This window comes from Blennius ocellaris (assembly GCF_963422515.1).
Source record: "Blennius ocellaris genome assembly, chromosome: 5".
NCBI classification, from domain to species: Eukaryota; Metazoa; Chordata; class Actinopteri; order Blenniiformes; family Blenniidae; genus Blennius; species Blennius ocellaris.
This window is the reverse complement of record NC_137654.1, coordinates 7389225-7406584: the sequence shown is the minus strand read 5'-3', so window position 1 is coordinate 7406584 and position 17360 is coordinate 7389225. Positions and strand designations below refer to the sequence as shown.

The 17360-nt window shown below is 45.2% G+C and overlaps 1 protein-coding gene across 1 annotated transcript in view; it reads right to left on the bottom strand.

Annotated features, from left to right (window-relative positions):
* LOC308130151 (plexin-B1-like) overlaps nt 1-15943 on the bottom strand; it is an 81233-nt gene extending 65290 nt beyond the window's left edge. The window contains exon 1 of the mRNA XM_080496349.1: nt 15759-15943. The gene's annotated coding sequence lies outside the window, so the exon portion shown is untranslated. The remainder of the gene's footprint in view (nt 1-15758) is intronic.
* Between the last annotated feature and the right edge of the window lie 1417 nt (nt 15944-17360).

The window sequence follows — 17360 nt, the reverse complement described above, 5'->3', positions numbered from 1 at the left end:
AATGAAAAGCCAAATTGCAAACGTAAATGCCAAAATAGAATAAAGCTACAACACGGAATCAAAAGTTACAACAAAGGATAGAAATGCCAAAACACAAATGGCACGATTGTAAACGCCAAAGCACAAATACAAAAGTGAAAACAAACATAAAAGCCAACACGACAAACATGAAGCCAAAAGCTACAGAAGCACAAAAAATAACAATTGCACTGGTGTTGTGGTTTTTGCACTGTGATGAATTGTCATTGGGAAAATATAGATTTAAAAAAACATATAAGATGTACTTATATTAGAAAATCACAAGTACCACTTTGTAAAAGAGTCTGGGATTTGATGTTTGACCGGCTTTTGTTGTGAAAAGTGGAATTAATTGTATCTGTTTTAAAAAGAAAAAAAATCCATTTTAATATAGTTGCTGGACAAGAACCAGCTAACATTACATTAAATGGGGTGAAGGGAGATTTGGGACTAACAGCTAATAAAAGCTCCACTCATTGCAGCTGCTGACAGGAAGCTTGAGAGGAAAACACTCACAGGGACTGGAACCAGAGACAGTCCACCATCCGCTCTGTCGCGTTTTCAATGTGATTTGTTTATGACAGATCCATTATGATAAAGCCTTCCAAGTGGCATCCGTAATTCCCGATCCACATTCATTTGGCTGTCACAGTGCTGACGTGACTGAGGTGCAATTTCTCTCGCTAATCTTCCCAAAACGGAGGCCTGGACAATGGCCGCTGACCTGCTGGTCCCCGTGTGAATGTGGCAGAACCTCCATCCTGCACATTCATCCTCCCAACACACACACACACGTACATATGCTTTCAAAAAAAAAAAAAAAACCACTCATTGTCACTCGCCACGGGCTGTTGTTGGTTTCAATTAGTGGAGCCAACATGTGACACCAGGACACAGGAGTCTCCATTGATTGGCTGAAGCTATAGAAATGAATGTGTCAAGGGCAACTGGGGTCAAACTGTGGAACCCCCCCGAATAAGAAAGGATGCAAAGAATGATGGGAGGAAGGGGCCGGGGGGGGGGGGGGGGGAGAGAGGCAGGCAGACATGGACCATGAAGACATGGCTCTTTAAAGGGGGATGGGGATGGGAGGGGGTGGAGGGGGGGGCAAGGGATTTGTAGGGTTGAGGAGAAAATGCTTCGTGTGACGCAGGTCAAGATTTAATGTTGGGAACCAGGAACGCTGTGGTCGATAACTGTTAGGTAGGTGTGTGTGTGTGTGTGTGTGTGTGTGTGTGTGTGTGTGTGCCTGGCAGGGGGCGATTCAGCAGCTGGACAAACAGACTTCATCCAACTACTGTTCAACCACACACACACACACACACACACACACACACACACACACACACACACACACACACCAACTTCTGCCATGTTTCTCATATTGCCTGCACCGACTCTCATGAGATCTTACAATAATAAGTCTGCCGGGAGGTTTCACTGCTGTAAACCCACACAGCTACTACAAAGGTGGGGTGTTGGGGGTTTTGGGGGGGGGGGGTTCTACCGAGAGACACGATGCAGAGAGAGCAGCTACCATCTGTCTGCAGAGCGGAGGGGAGCCGGCAGTCAAGTTCAGTAAAAGAAACAAAGTCTTGACTTTGAACTTTGCGGAAACTGAGAAAATGTGGGATGGAATTACAGAACTCAGGGTTTTGGGGGTTTTTTTTTTCAATAAATGTACAGTAGGACAGAATTTGCTGATAATGTGTTGATGTTTTAAACCGTGTGTTATTTTTTCGATTGCGTTAAATACCGTCTCAGCTGTCATAGCCAGAGTAGAGCAAAGCTCACAAAACTCATACTTTACGTCTTTTTTTTTAATATATAAATAAAAGACACCTTGTTTTTCCTTTTTTTAGATACTGGACTTAAAACAGTCCTCAAAGATACAAAGTATTTATTGAATCACTCGTTAAAAGGGTTAAAATTTAAACTTTCTAGCTTTCGTGAAAAAAAGCTTAAGTAAAAGCATTGAAACACTTAAACGTTCAAGCCAATTCAATTCGAGATCTGAAACGCATTGAGCGATTGATTAGCAGTGTGATCATATAAAGGAGCTCACCGTTACTGTTCTTACTGTTTCACTGTCTTGTTAACTGCTTGTCTTTGTGGTTTTATTGATTTCTTGTATTCTGACGTTCCCCTATGTCACCTGCTAATTCTTCACCGATTGAATCACCGGTGACCACATGTACAACTGGGAACTACAGAAGAATTGCCCCTTGTGGGATGAATAAAGGTGTCTGAATCTGAACCTGAGCGTCGCTGTGACTCCCTGCCTGTGACTCCTTCTCTTGGACAAGTTGCAGAATAGATCACAACACTGCCAACTAGTGGCTCAATGGGGAAGACAGAATATCTCACTGAGCTTATAATAATGCACGTAATGTAATGTCACATATCAATTCTTTTGACCAAAGCACCGGAAGCAAGGAAAACACTATTTTAAAATGGAAGTCTTTGTTTACAGTATGAAATGCACAAACAAGCAGCAAAGCCTCTTTTCTCATATTACAAAGCACCACATACTTTAAGTCACACATACAGCCAAACAACTAGAAAGTTCAGTAAATAAGGTACTTTATCTGAACCAATAGCCAAGTGGAGTGAAGATACCAGGTAGGATCTGTTTCACAAGAGGCTATTTAGTAGTAAGATACCGCGATAACAATAAATGTGATAGGCTGTGCAGCTGGAGCTCAAATCAGTTCCAATTTCCTTCACACAGAGGTATATATTAATTAGTGTTATGAGCTGAAACAGACCAACCCAGACACAGAACTGCGAGACCAAAATCCATGAGAACGATACGATATTTGTTCCAGGACTGGTGGCTGCTGTTCGCCCACTAATGGAGCCGGTGAGCTCCATCAAGCTGTCACATTCAAGTGTCTATAAAGATCCGGTTACTGTGTTTGGACCATTTCCTCCTGTCCGCTCACTGTGTGGTCAGCTGTGCTGTAACCACTGAGAAAATCTATCCTCCACTCCCACACACTCGCTCGGCCCCCTCCCGACACCCCCCCCCCCCCCCCACACCACTCCTCCACCCCCCAGACTGATGGACCACTCCTTCTGTTAGATGTGGAGAATCTCAACAAAGCCCGAAGCGTTCATTTCTTGATTTCCTGAAACAGGAATTTTACGTGTAACTGCTGCGCTGTTACACGTAAAAAAAAACATGATTCTCATGCATATTTCATTAGAAGGTGAAGAAGTTGATGTTTGCCTGCGTGAATAAATGAACCATTACTCAACCCCCTGCTGAGATTTCTGAGGTAATTAAGGGAAACCCACCATCGTCCCACTGATGCTGGTGAGGTACAATTAGAAACACGCAGGACTATTGGATTCGTTTGTTCTTTGCGCTGCTCCGTATAGATTTTTTGGGGGGGGTTGAGTGGAATGCCTTCATAATAAGAGATGAATCATAGGGTGAAAACATGTTCAGTGTGTGACCAGCGGCTCAGACTAACAAACCAGGTTGACGGGAGATGGTGGATTATCCAGCGGGTTTTCCCTCAAACGATGGCGGAGAACAAAATGAAGGTAAAAGAGAAGGAAGGACTTGTCTGTACCGAACGGTAAAAGACAGACATGACGTCACCTGAGGTTGTTCCATTCATTACAACCAGTCGCTGTTATGATGCCACACATTATTTGGATTGCGTGTTCTTCCTGTACGTGCCTGAAACTTCTGTCTATTACGATAAACGCTAAATACGTCAACTGCGAAGATCTGCTTTCACTGAACTCGGTTGAAGTTTTAAAGCTTTTGGGAAGTTATTGACATGAGTTGAACCTAAAAACCACCGAGCAGGAAAGCTAAACGCTAACCTCCAGACTGATGCATGGATTTAAAATCCAACCATGGCGTCAAACGACTGAAAATGTACAGTTGACTATAAATTCGGGTAAATTAAGACGAGTCCACTTTCATATTTTTCAGAAATTATTAAAAATATGTTTAAGCAGGGAGAGAAATCGGTCGCCTCAAATACTCTTATTTGATTGTAAGAGTCACTCGACATCGAGCTTTTTTTCCTCGGACGCTTTTTTAAAGTTTTGTTAATCGATTGTCATTTTGGACGACGTTTTACAACCCAGCTCTGGTGTCAGAAGCGTGAGCTACAAGCAGCACGCAAGCACAGCGCTGACCCAGACAGGAACATACACAGATCCAGCAAGAAAACAATTTCGTCGGGGGGGGGGGGGGGGTTCGGGGTTCCTTGTGTCAACAGCCGGGCTCCATGTTAATAAGCAGGCATGTTTTTATTGTGGCTCACAGCCAAGTGGACCACAGAAATGAGGCAGACTTTTTTTTGGCCGGTCAAAATAAACCCATCTCCATGATTTCCTCTTCTTTTCTTTTCTGCTGCAGCTGCTGCTGCCTTTGGAGCGAAACCCACTCAAAGTGCAGCTTTCCCTCTGCCCCGCAGGCCAACGGCCTTTACTAAATTATACCGTTCTGCTCTTTTCTTCATCTAATAAAACGCAGAGCGGGCAGCCACTCACGGGCTGGTTGGAGTTTGCCAGAAAAAGCATCTTTCTGTCCGTTCCTGTGAGCCAGAGGCAGGGTGGGGGGGGGGGGTCTCCCGGGGAGGGGGGTGGGGGGGAACGAGGTAATTTAAAGCCACTTTTCAGGTTCAATACCGACCTTCCGGACGATTCTCACATCGGGTGAGATCAGCGATTTCCCGCTGCGAAAGCACAACTCAACAAAGCACACACAGCATAGTGCGGAAGAATGAAGATCGCTGACTCTCAAACTAAGTTTTCCAGGAGAATAAGGGTCCGCCCACATGAGCTCGCCGGCTCGCCGAAACGAGCAGTTTTTGGCCTCGTCGTCCACACGAGGCGGTTTTAGGCGCATGAAAATGGGTTCCAGACTGTGGAAATTCTAAAACCCCGGCTCGTGCCATTCAACAGAGCTGCAGAAGCGACATGACGCTAACAGCAGGAAGCGCCGGGCCATAGACCTAAAGAAACCAGAGTTATATAGGGGTGTAAAGTCAGGTTTCTACTTCAAAATTATCTATGTGCTCCGTGTCTTCTTCTGCGTTTTTGGCAAGTCACAGCGCCCCCAAAGGCCTGGCATGTGTACTACATGCCCTGACGCCTCGTGTTGAGCCCAGTTCATAGCGACGTGTGGACACAATCTTTTTTTGAGAACCTCGGGGAGAAAAAAGAAACATTAAAGCTGCGAGCAGCGTTGAGCGGGTCCTCGCACACCCACGCTCGTTGGAACGTGGCGCATGCCGATGTTCACGCGTCAAAGTTCACAGGGACACGTCATCTGACGAAGGTTTCACCGTGAGTCATCAGCAACATAACTTAAGACTCACAACACCGCATTTAAGGTTAACCGGGTCACGTAGTTGATATAAACATACGAGTTCTGAGCTTCATGAGTTCTGAAGTTTGATATGAAAAACGTCAAAATAAGGGGTCAAATCAGAATAATGAAAGTGTTTCCTCGACAATGAAAACGTTTCTAAGGTTTATTAACCATCGAGCTGTTCGTTGCATGAAACTAAGTTTTATCTAAAGATCATCAATTGTCAAAAAATTCAAAAGGAAACACATTTCAAGGGAAGCGTTCAGTTGTAGAGGCCAAAGAAAATGAAATGTATAAATAAGACATGGACTAACGATAGCTTAGCAAGCCAGTGCTAAACCGGGGGCTAAATCTTTTTTGAAGACTTAATGAATGAGAAAATACAAACCAGGAACTGAAAAAGAATAAGAGGTTGGTGCACACTTTAAAATTGCCCCCGGCAGCCACGGTGATCTGCCCCGCCGCCGACGAGTGGACTTCATCCCGGGTGGTCAGACGACGCCAAGGATATCTGGGAACGTTGCGGTTTAATCTTCAACCTTATTGCTTTGCCCCAGCTTCTCATTAATCAGCAGGGGAACTAAGAGGATTTATACCCTCAACGACAACATCACCACATTAAAATCTTAAGTACCAAATGAGCCGATTCGGCAAAAATGCAGACCTCGGAAAAAACGAGCTGAAACCACAACAAAGAGAAACAGAAAAAAAAAGTACGACGACAGCGTACGAGGATTTTGTTATTCAAAGTAAATGAAAGAGAGTTTGCAGTTAATCAATGAGCTAATCAGGAGTGGTGGACAGATGGAGGCCAGTAGGAGGGGATTCCTCTCTCTCTCGGGGGGGGGGGGGGGGTTTAACCTGCCCGCTATCTGCTGGGATCTAAACCCACACCCTGAATATCCCTTTCACTGCCGATGAACCTGAGGATCACAGGAGCGGCAGAGCAAAGCCCATCGCAGACAATGAAAGACGGCGGTGGCTGACGTAGCAGCGGCGGCCTCTGGACCTTCCTCCCCCTGCGCGCGTGCAACAAACAAGTAATCCCAAATCCATTAGCTGGACCGACACCGGGGAAAAGCAGCTGAGTCGCTTTTCGTTTGATCAGTCAATTCCCAGAATGTTATCTTGACAATTGTGCAAATGGTATCGATCATTCATGGACTGCCAGCGACTCTCAGCCCGGGCGAACAAAAGTAATTAACTTGAGCCCAAAAAAATCTTAAAGGCCGACAATGAAGACACTCTGACGAGGGTGTGGAGGAGTGTCAAGATTGTGTTTCGGGGGGGGGGGAGATTGATGACAGTTGCCAGTAAATGCACGCACACGCACACACACACACACAAAATTACAAAATACAACAAATGCCAGAAAGACCACAGAGGCATTTCTTCAAGAAAGGGAATGCTCCACCTGTGAGCCAGTGGGATCGCTAGCATAGCTCCACCGCGTCCAGAGGCAACTGTTCAGGGGCCTGGAGGGGGTGGAGGTGGTGGTGGTGGGGGGGGGGGGTCGTGGGCTACAGCTTCGGTGGGAGGAGATGGCTTATGTTTCTGAACACACACATGCAAGTGTCCGGCAGGAGCGTCGCCTCACATATGGACAGAGGTGAAACACACACCATGGGAACTCGCTTCTCTCTCTGCTTCTTCTTCTTTCTTTTTTTTTTTAAATGTCACACGGTGAGCGGAGGTTAATGCAACAGGCTCAGCCATCAGTCAGGACCCCTCAATCTGCCCCGTGCAAGGTAGCAGGAGGGCGGGGTGGCCAATGACAACAATACAAGTTTATCAAAGGCCTTTTACTTCTGGATTTTAGAAGGCAATGAAAAAAAACAAAAAACAACAACAAACCTGAAAACTTAAAATAAAATAACAAATCACAACATACGTGGCGCTACTTTGAAATGGTCCAAATGAAATGTTTTATCAGAAAATCTAAATTACACCAAAAAAAAAACACAAAACATTGTCAAGTATTCCAATAATGTGATTTGCAATAAATACAAACACTGTAGCCATGTTCTCTTCACTTATGCGCGGGTTTGTTCTTTTAAATAACAGCGCTCTTTCTCTTGCTCCCCCAATCACATGTGCACCTGGAATTTGTTGACTTTTGTTTTTGTTGTTCTGGAAATTCTTCTTGCAGTTAACTATTGCAAAAATCACATTCCAGAGTGTTAAAGTGTTTCTAACCATCGTTCACGGACAGATCAAGACTCCTGTGTGTTGTTTTGCGGAAGTTCCAATATCTCTGCAGCATTTGCACCCAAGCAAAGCATTAGTTTCACCAGTTTGAGACAGATATTACCATCGAGGGCTGAATTTTGGCAACGTCTTAGAGGAAACCAGCTCAGCTCGGTCGGTCAAACTCACACGGCTGAAGCACAAAGCTCACAATCCCTCTAAATGGTGCATCGTGTAAATATTTCAATCTTTACCAATCTAATATGAGTGGATCAGCCAACCCTGGCGTTGTGTAAACGTCTGCCGTCTCTGCAGGGAGGGGATGAAGTCAGAGTCGGGGCTTGTCGGGACAACGATCACGCTGCAATCTCAACTAGTTTCAATATTAGTTAAGGCAGTCAGAGTTCACACAGCTGAAGCATGATTTAAAAAAAAAAAGTGGTTTCTGTCCACTTGTTTGGACTTGTCAATCATCAGAAATATCAACTTTAATCCAGTTATCTTCCGTGTTGCAAGACATTACCCTTGATGATGTGCGTGAAATCATCAGAGAACAAAGAGAATTGGGGGCCCGAGGCAGCTATGTAGGAAAGGGACATTGGGAGGGGGGGGGGGGGGGGGGGGTGAGGTTGGGTCCCGGGCTGGACCGAGGCTCTCCAGGGAGCGGCTGGTGTAACCGGGGGCGAGGGCTGAGGGGTTGGTGGCATAGCGCAGAGACAACTGGCCCGGGGCTGAAGCCGCTGCACAACAATTAAAGCCACACCCTTTGGGTTTAGGGAGACATGCCTTCTTGTGACTCACAGTAAGGAGATTACATTTTCACAAAAGGATTACATCAGCAAGGATTACCGCTGACCATATTGCAGTATTAGCTGCTTACTTTCGGCATCCAAACCGCAAACTGAACTTGCTGATGCAATTAAAAGGGATTGTATTTAATACTGGAGGTGGCTTGCAGGCGAGCATCGTCCAAAGCCTTGCGAGTAAGGCTGCGTATTGGAGAGAATCTCCTGATGAGGCGCATATCGTAACGTGTGTTACAATCTAGTGTATCGCGAATTTGTAAGCCAAAGAACATAAACAAAAATATGCACAAATAAAGCATATTTTGCAGGTGAAACAGTAAAAACGTATTTTTCATACACCACAGTGTCCCACAAACATTAAATAGCAACATTACAAAACCCAACTGTTTCAAAACAAGCCACTAAAACGCTCATTCTTTCCTCGGCCACCAGGTGGCAGCGCCATGATCCAACCTTGGTTATTTCCTTCAGAGAACAAGTCCGGGATGTCAGAAGGCTGCCCGGTGACTAAATCATTCAAAAACACATGTTCTGTTGGCAACATTATTCCTAAATCAATATGAAGCCCATGTCAGAATTCTTTATACAATTCAAACCTCGTTTTTTTGCAACGTCGAAGTCCACCGAGCAACTCTGTAACCAAGATAGTCTTCTTGACAATCAACACTCAAAAAAGCATTAACTAGCAGTGGGGTATGTTTATTCTTAGGCCTCAAATTACTAATTTTAACATCAGACATCACGTAAATGTTAAAAAAATATCTATATATCTATATTTATATAGTGTCAGTATCTCGGGCTGCATGATATTACATGAACATATAGAGAAATAATTTTCCTCCGGGATTAATGAAACATTTCTGTTCTATTCTTTAGTCATGTGATCATTTAGAGTATTGTGATAATAACATTACAATAATTCTTCATTAAGGGCTGTCAATCAATGGAAACGTTCTAATTAGTGCCTGTCAAACGATTAAGATTAATCAGAGCACTGCTGCGGATTAATTTCTATTCGAGATTAACTATCATTCGTTTTTAAACCAAAGTAATCACATTTCATTTTGCACGAGCAAACACACTGAAGAAAGAAGGGAACATAGCGGCACTTAACGTGTTTATTTAAAACACCTCTCAAAACAAACATTTATCCACAGTAATGTTCCCATCGCTCATTTTTCAGCAGCCACTCAGACAGATTAACTTGTTGACATTTTCCGAGAGGAGAGCCGAGCGCTTCTTATTGCGTTAAAACTTTGAAGCAGATTAATCATGTTGATGGTGCTTAAAGCTTCACGAATTCTAACGTACGAGAAGCGGAGGACAGATCCTCTGTTCTGCCCTCCCACATGAAGAACCAGACACCGCAGGAAACCTCCAGTAATTGCGCACAATAAAACCTCAGACGTTTGCGTGAGCAATTACAGAGTACCGCTCTTGCTCCTTGTAAAACTTAAATGGTTCAATTCACCCGTCGTCGAGGCAAAGAGCACGACAGGATCCCGCCATTTCAAAGCACAAGTGCCGATCTGTGCACGTTCGCTCGCTTGTCCCGTCTTTGCCGGGGCTATCATTTGTGGCTTCCAAAATCTGCATCCCCGTCTTGAATTTCAGATTTTCCTCAAGTCTTTCTTGCCGTCACAGTTTCGAGGAGTGTTACCCTCTGAGCTTTGCAATCCAGAGAAGAATCGCTTCATTTTGTTTTGGGACGAGAAAATAAATACAATATACTAAGAAAACAGTTTTTTTTTATCTTGGAATTTGCATCAATGTGGATACAATAATGATTGAACACGTTTGGTCATGAACTAATCCTCATAAATAGATTGATCAAGTAATCAGTCAGCCATGTTTCTTTTTTAGTGTTTTTTTTTATCCGTCACATGCACGTCTGCAGTTGCAACCAGGAGGATTTCAGAAGGTGTTTGTGCTTCTGGCTCAGGTCTACCATTCTATAATATTTTCTTTATCACAGTTCAGACGGTCTTTGGCATTATTGTGGACTGCACAAGTTGATTCGCACCTTCGTAGTGATTAAACTGTACAAATTGAAACTAAATACAGGATTGAGGCCTAAAAATATACAGAGCTGGGGACTAAATTCAGGGGAGCGCAACATTTATGAAGGGCCTATATTGTGTAAACTTCACCTTGGAATAGTTTTCCAACAGTCAGGTGTGCACAGAACCTGTTTGAAGCCCCAGAAGCAAAGAAAGTCTGTCATCTCCCTCACTTGCTTCACTTTTTAGTGAACCTGTGCTCATACAGGCAAATGAGAGATGTTCCCTTTGTGACATCATGAGGGGGAATAACCACTGCCTCTGGTAGTCGGCCCTCCCACAGGTAGACGAGCTCTGCCTTCTGAACCGGAAAACAGCCTGTTCTCAGTAGAGGGACTTTTAGACTGGCTAGAATTCAGGACCAAGGCTGGATTTGGAGAAATACACTTTGAATAAAATGTTATTGGAAACACGGAGGTCCGACAACCTCTGACATCATTAAAAGCCTTTTTTCCCCCCTTTTTTTAAATAAATCCTTGTAAACTGGTTGATTGATAATCACATTAATGTAACTGTAATTCACCCACAACATTATTAGACAATATTGCACTGCTGCAACATTTTAAACTAGAACCTCAGCAGAGCCTCCAGCTGCCTGAACAAGCCTGTCTGGAGGATCCAGAGAAAAGCAGAGGATAGTTCTCACCACACAAACTCCTCGCCACTTCATTTAGATCAACAGTTTGACTCATCAGATATTCTTGATGGCACTTTTCTGAGTGTATCAAGGGACGTCTGGTTGAGTATGTGTTCGTGTCGGGACAATGACTTCCTTTTAGCTGCGGGGAGACGGACGTCCGTTAATTGCGATCCTCAACCCTTAGATACAGCAGGAAAAAAAAAAGAGTCTTTCAGTCCAATCCAACAAATAAAAAAAATACAAGATGTGATCACGGTGGATGAATGGCACCAGGAGATATCCACTTTAAGCCAGAATCAGATCCTAATCAACCAGGATCAAAGTAGCCAGCAGATACAGTTCTGATTGATTTTGGTATTTAGCGTCACGACTGACTGAGCTTCTACACGCTGGCCGCAGAGATATGCATCAGGACCCGTTGGTGTGTCCGTCATGATAAAGCTGCACATGTAACAGTTATTGTTAAGCTGGTACGCCCGGGACGGCGGGGGATTCCCATTTAAGTACAGTGAATAGCAGCTTGCTGCTAATGAAAAGGAGTATTTATTAGCCTGCCAGTCTGAGCCTCAGCCGGCTCCCTCGGGGGGGTGGGGGGGGGCTTACGGAGGCCTGGGATCCAGCCTATATGGCCGATAGCGAGCATATCTGGGGGGGGGGGTAGAAAGTGAAAGATGTGGAATGGCGTTATGGAGTGGAGGTAAATGGGGCTCCTTTTCAGTTTCTATGTGGAGATGCTTGTGGTCACAGTAATGCCCCGGCAAGTGTTCTCTCTGGAAGCTCCACTCCCACACCCCATTACAGCACACACACACACACACACACACACACACACACACACACACACACACACACACACACACACACACACACACACACACACACACACACACACACACACACACACACACACACACACAGACACACACACACACACACAGAGAAGAATGTACCACGAGGGACCACCAGCTGTTGGGGGAACGCCCAAAATATTTCTATCATCATAATCTACTGTGCACGCGCTCTTCCGCTCTCCACACCTTCACTTTCAGGCTCTTGCCACCGAGTCCCGGCTTACAGATTTGTTCCCGCCGGATGTGAGACAAAAGAACCGAGTCGCCGAGAGTCACTCATTAACGGAACGAGAGCTCATCAAGACTCGGCCATTCTTTCATGATTACGCGCCGTTGCAGCTGATGCTCACGGTGCAAACAAAACAAACAAAAAAAAAAGAATGCTGCTAAAAATACATTCGGCATCCCACTACAGTATGTGACACCCGACACAACGAGGAAGCCCGCCGAGGAGGAGGTGGTGTCTGATTCCAAAGGCATCAACACTCCTGGCTTGTGTTTTTTATTGTTTTGTTTTGATTGTTCCCGCCCACTTCCAGCTCTAAAAGATCCCCTACTTAACAGTCGGCATGGCCGACACTTGACACTCATAAATCATCAGAACCCTGTCCTGGCTGCAAACGCTGCCCAGCGGGCTCAGCGCCGACACTTTCCACAAAAGGAAGATTTTTTTTTTTTTTCTTTAATGGGGTGTGTGTGTGTGTGGGGGGGGGGGGTGAAAAGTGGCTAGTTCAGCTGTGGAGCATCGCTTTTCAATGGCCAGCTGCAGCTGAAGTGGCCTTCGACCCATTCCCCGCCACGTGCGCGAGAGGTTTGAGGTCCGGATGGCAGCCCAACCACTTCCTGTGTGCCACCTTAGAATGAGAATAATCACCGCACTGTTTGCCTTCAAAAGCTTTGCATGCGGGGAATGGCGACAATCCTGCTGCTGCTACAGATCCGGAGGCCGAGAGTCACTGATTGTATGGAGCAGAATAAAAAGAAAAAAAAGCAGGTGAATAAATTGATGATTATGATAGTTGATGGTCAAAACAGCCAGAATCAGTTTATTTTACTTCACCTTAATATAAACGCTGATATATAAAAATACAATTTATTCTCCATCTCTTCAGTTCAGCCTCCTGTTTGTTTCAGTGTCTTTTTATTGGTTCCAAACACAAACGTGAATAAATCATGAAAAATCCACTAATTGATGAATGAGCCACAATCAATGCAGACAGATCGGAAATTTCTGATCCAACCTGCGGAGGTTTCTGATCCATGAAGCCTCGTCTGTGTTTCTGCTGAAACGAGTCCAGTGTTTCTATTCCGGCGGCTCTGCTCTGCTCGCTGTAAAATGTGGAGTGGATTTCCTGAATAGAAGCGGGTCTCAATGAGGAGCGGAGTAAAGAGTCCGAAAATCCACTCCACAATTTACAGCCACCTTATCATGCTACGGAACTAGCGCTGCTGTGCTAACCGACTTTTCATGACAACACGTCGCTGTTTGGGCAGATTTTACGCTCAAAACACCGCAAAGTATCGACGTGAATGTTTGTAAAGGCGAGACAGCGAGGCAGACGCTCTGCAGCCAGACGTCACCGTTTTAAAACTCCAGCTCGCCGAGGAGAACGGCTCGTTCCTCCACGGTAAGCAGGCGACTCACACCTCCGTGAAGCTGCGTATTGCTCCACGCTAAACTCCCTGGAAATAGTCCCAGTGGTTTGTGTTGCATTAAAGCTAGAAAATTTGCAGTTTGTGCTGCTTTGATAAATAATTTCTCCAGGAATTAATAAAGTGATTGTGAGGTTTTAAAGACAGAACTAGTTTATTATGAGACGATGACGTCACGCAGACCCCCACATTGTCCAAATTGAACAAAATAGTTTGTACTGCTTCCTTTCCTGACCTCCGACGAACCTTAAATTGTCTTTTGAGAGAAAACATTTGTACATTTCATACTTTACTGTAGAGGAGTTTATTACAGCCTCATATAAAATCAACAATAATGATAATAATATCATCAAAGCAAACAGCTCTGATATCAGAATAATATCGGTATCAGCAAATATACAAATGTGTATATGGGGATTGGATTAGAAGTCAAAGAACCTGGATCGGTGCTTCCCTAAGACGATAACAATGAAATCAGAAGTTGCCTATAATTCTAAACACTTTTTTTCCCCACAGCATCCGAGTTAATTAATTTGAAGGGAGGAAAAAAGCAAAAAGAAGTTGGACGTTAGACTTTTTGGTTGACAAACATTCCAAACATGAAGACTTGATGAATCTGAAAGTTCAGAAACTTCCAACTGAGTCTGGATTTTCTTTTTCTTTTCTTAAACCTTCTTCAAGCTTAAGAGCCACTTAATCCAGATCAGCCAGGAAGAGCTGTCGGCGTGTGCCAGAGGCTGGTGCTGAGGCGTGAAGCCTCGTTTTTCAAGTAATCAACACGACGCCGCTGCTGAAGCTGCTGTAGGTAAAGTTACGGCGGCACGTGAGCGACGGCCATCACTGAGCGGATCCATCACTACGACACGAGAGGTTCCACAACCCGTCTCTGCTCACCGACTGTGGCTGGACGGAAACCAGGAGCTCTTGTCTTCTACTTTTCAGCTTTTTTCCAACAAACAACGGTGACGGTCTGCAAACAACTCGACAAACTTTTTCACCCTTTGCAGGCAAAAACAATAGACCCCCCTACACACACACACACACACACACAGCCCAGCGTGGGGTAACACGATAGTGTGCTTTGCAAAAGACCCTCAGCCAGCAGATGGCCCGCTATTCAAAACTGCCTGGATGCTGAGACCCACATGGTTCAAGGCTGCGTTGCACAAAAGCGGCCTTACGGGGAAGATGCCGTGGAAGACAAGGAGGGACCACACGTCTCTCTCTCTCTCTCTCTCTCTCTCCTGCTTCCGACCTGGAACAAACGTCTGTCTGGAGGCTTTTTCATTTTGAGTTGTTGAAGCTGCTCCTCACGCTGCTGGATGACACCTGACAGCTGTTCCACAATAAGGGAAGCAGCTGCCAAAACCTCAACTCCCCGTCTTCCGTTTTTTTTTTAGCCTCTTCCAACAGAACCAGGAACACACCCAAGAGCGAGCCGCCGCTCCGCCGTCTCCCTGCCAGCGTCTCGAGACGGGGCTTTGTCAGTGTCCCACGTGTTGCGTCACACACACACAAAACGTCCTCCGGCGTCCCGAGAGGCGCGAACGTCCAGGTGACTTCCTGTGGCGATCAGGACGAAGCTCCAATGACTATCGGACAGACTGTTGGAGGCACGAGGGACAAGCTGGACTATTTCACCATCCCTCACTTTATTCTTTTGTTTCCACACAAAGTTCCCCTACACACACACACACACACACGCACACGCACACGCACACGCACACCCTTTGGCATCAGTAACAGACCACAGCCACCAGACCTCCTGGGAAGCTCCCCCAGGGCAGACGGTCATGTGTTATTCTAGAAGGGGGCAGTAGCTGGGCAGCTGTGTAGATCCAGCAGAATGCCAGCAGGTGAGCAAGGAATCTGACATTTGGCACACACACACACACACACACACACACACACACACACACACACACACACACACACACACACACACACACACACACACACACACACACACACACACACACACACACACACACACACACACTGGTGGTCCCAGTGTGTGACCAGTACAATCTACATTCTCTGATGCTCGATCAAAACGCAGGAATCTCCACTGGAAACCGAGTTCAAACTTATGAATGAACGACACGCCGGCAGCGGCTCTATTTGAGGGATTTATGTCCTAAACACAACAACAACAACAACAACAACAAAGAGAGGAACCGCCGTGTTTGGGTCAGGACTCACCTGCGTTAAGGTGAGGAGGCGCATGGATCCGCCGCTAAACCGGGACGCACATCCTCCACAGCGGGTCTCCGCGGAGCTGTCACACGCCGCCAAAACAAACCGCAGCGGCGCGCGAGGAAAGTTTACTGGGAGGGGGAGGAAACGGGGAAACAAACAAAAACAAAAAACCAACAACAACAACAACAAAAAAGGTCCGATTCTGGAGCCAGTGAGTGTTCCCGTCCACGCCCGGAGGCAGCGTCTGTTTCTCCGGCTGCGGCGAGCGGTCAGGACCGGCCAGAGTCTGGAGGAGGAACGGAGGAGAGGCGGAGGGGAGGGAGGGGGGAGAGGGGGGAGGGAGAGGGGGGCGGACACATGGCGCGACTTCCGCTTTCAAATTAAACCCGCAAACAACTCGAATACTATGATTACACAATATTAATATATTATAACACCAATAACAGTTATTATTATTATTATTATTATTGTTCTTCTTCTTCTTCTTTTTCTTCTTCTTCTTCTTGTTGATATTATCATTATAATAATTCTTAGTTGCCATAGCTTTTAGGAATAGTAAACATTTACTAAAAGATGAAATGGGGGAGGGGGCAATAGAAAAAGAGAATGAAGGAAAAAGGCAAAAAGAAAAAAAGGGAGAAAAGACAACAAAAGGAAACAGATAAAAAGGCATGACTCGGGTGATGGAGCAGTTAATAAATCGGAATGTTGTATGTGTTTTCATCTCCTCCTGACCACGTGCTTAAGTGTCCTTGAGCGAGACACTGAACACCACATTGGATTAAGAGCCGTGCATGGCAGCAGCCTCCATTGGCATATGATACGGGGGTGAATGGGTGAATGTGATGAACAATGTCTTGGGACGTGAAATGTTGAAAAGCACTATAAAAGTGAAATCCTTTTGCCATTCCAATGGGGGGAAAAGAATAAAGAAGATAAATAAGGAAAATCAATATATAGAAAGGAAAAAAGGAGAACAACAAAAAGAAGTCACTGGTAATTGACACTTTTTTCCACTATTAACGGTGACTGATGCTTTTTCACTTTTTCGGGTCTTTATTTTCGCCCATTTTGTGACGTGTAGGGAAGCAACTTCAGTGGGCTGCCGGTGATTCCACATGTAGTGGAGCTTCTGGTCGAGGGGTTCCCCATGGGGCATCGATGGAGCAGCAGGAGGTGAGTGACAATGGTAAGTCTTAGTTTGTTGAGTGGTGTTTTATAACTTTAAGCAAATGACTGCAGGTATGTTCAATGCAGATGATTGCGAGCTCATTATATGTTCATTAATCTAAGAGTTTAAGCATTGATTGCTTGGACTACTGTACAATATCCCGGGTCTATCACGACTTATCAATTTTGTCACAGTGATTAATTGATCTGCTGGCTGTCTGGTCCTGCGGCAGTGTGACCGCCCTCTAGTGTCTGGGCGGGGAGATTAGTCGCTTCACAGTTCTAAATAATAGTGGAGCAATAAGAAACACACACGATTATCAGTGAATGGTTGCTGAAAGTGTCATTTTATTTTATCAGCAAAGTCACAGTAAGCATGAGTGGAGTTGCACTTACTGGTCTTAGCACTTGGGTGACACCTACTGTCTTAGAAAG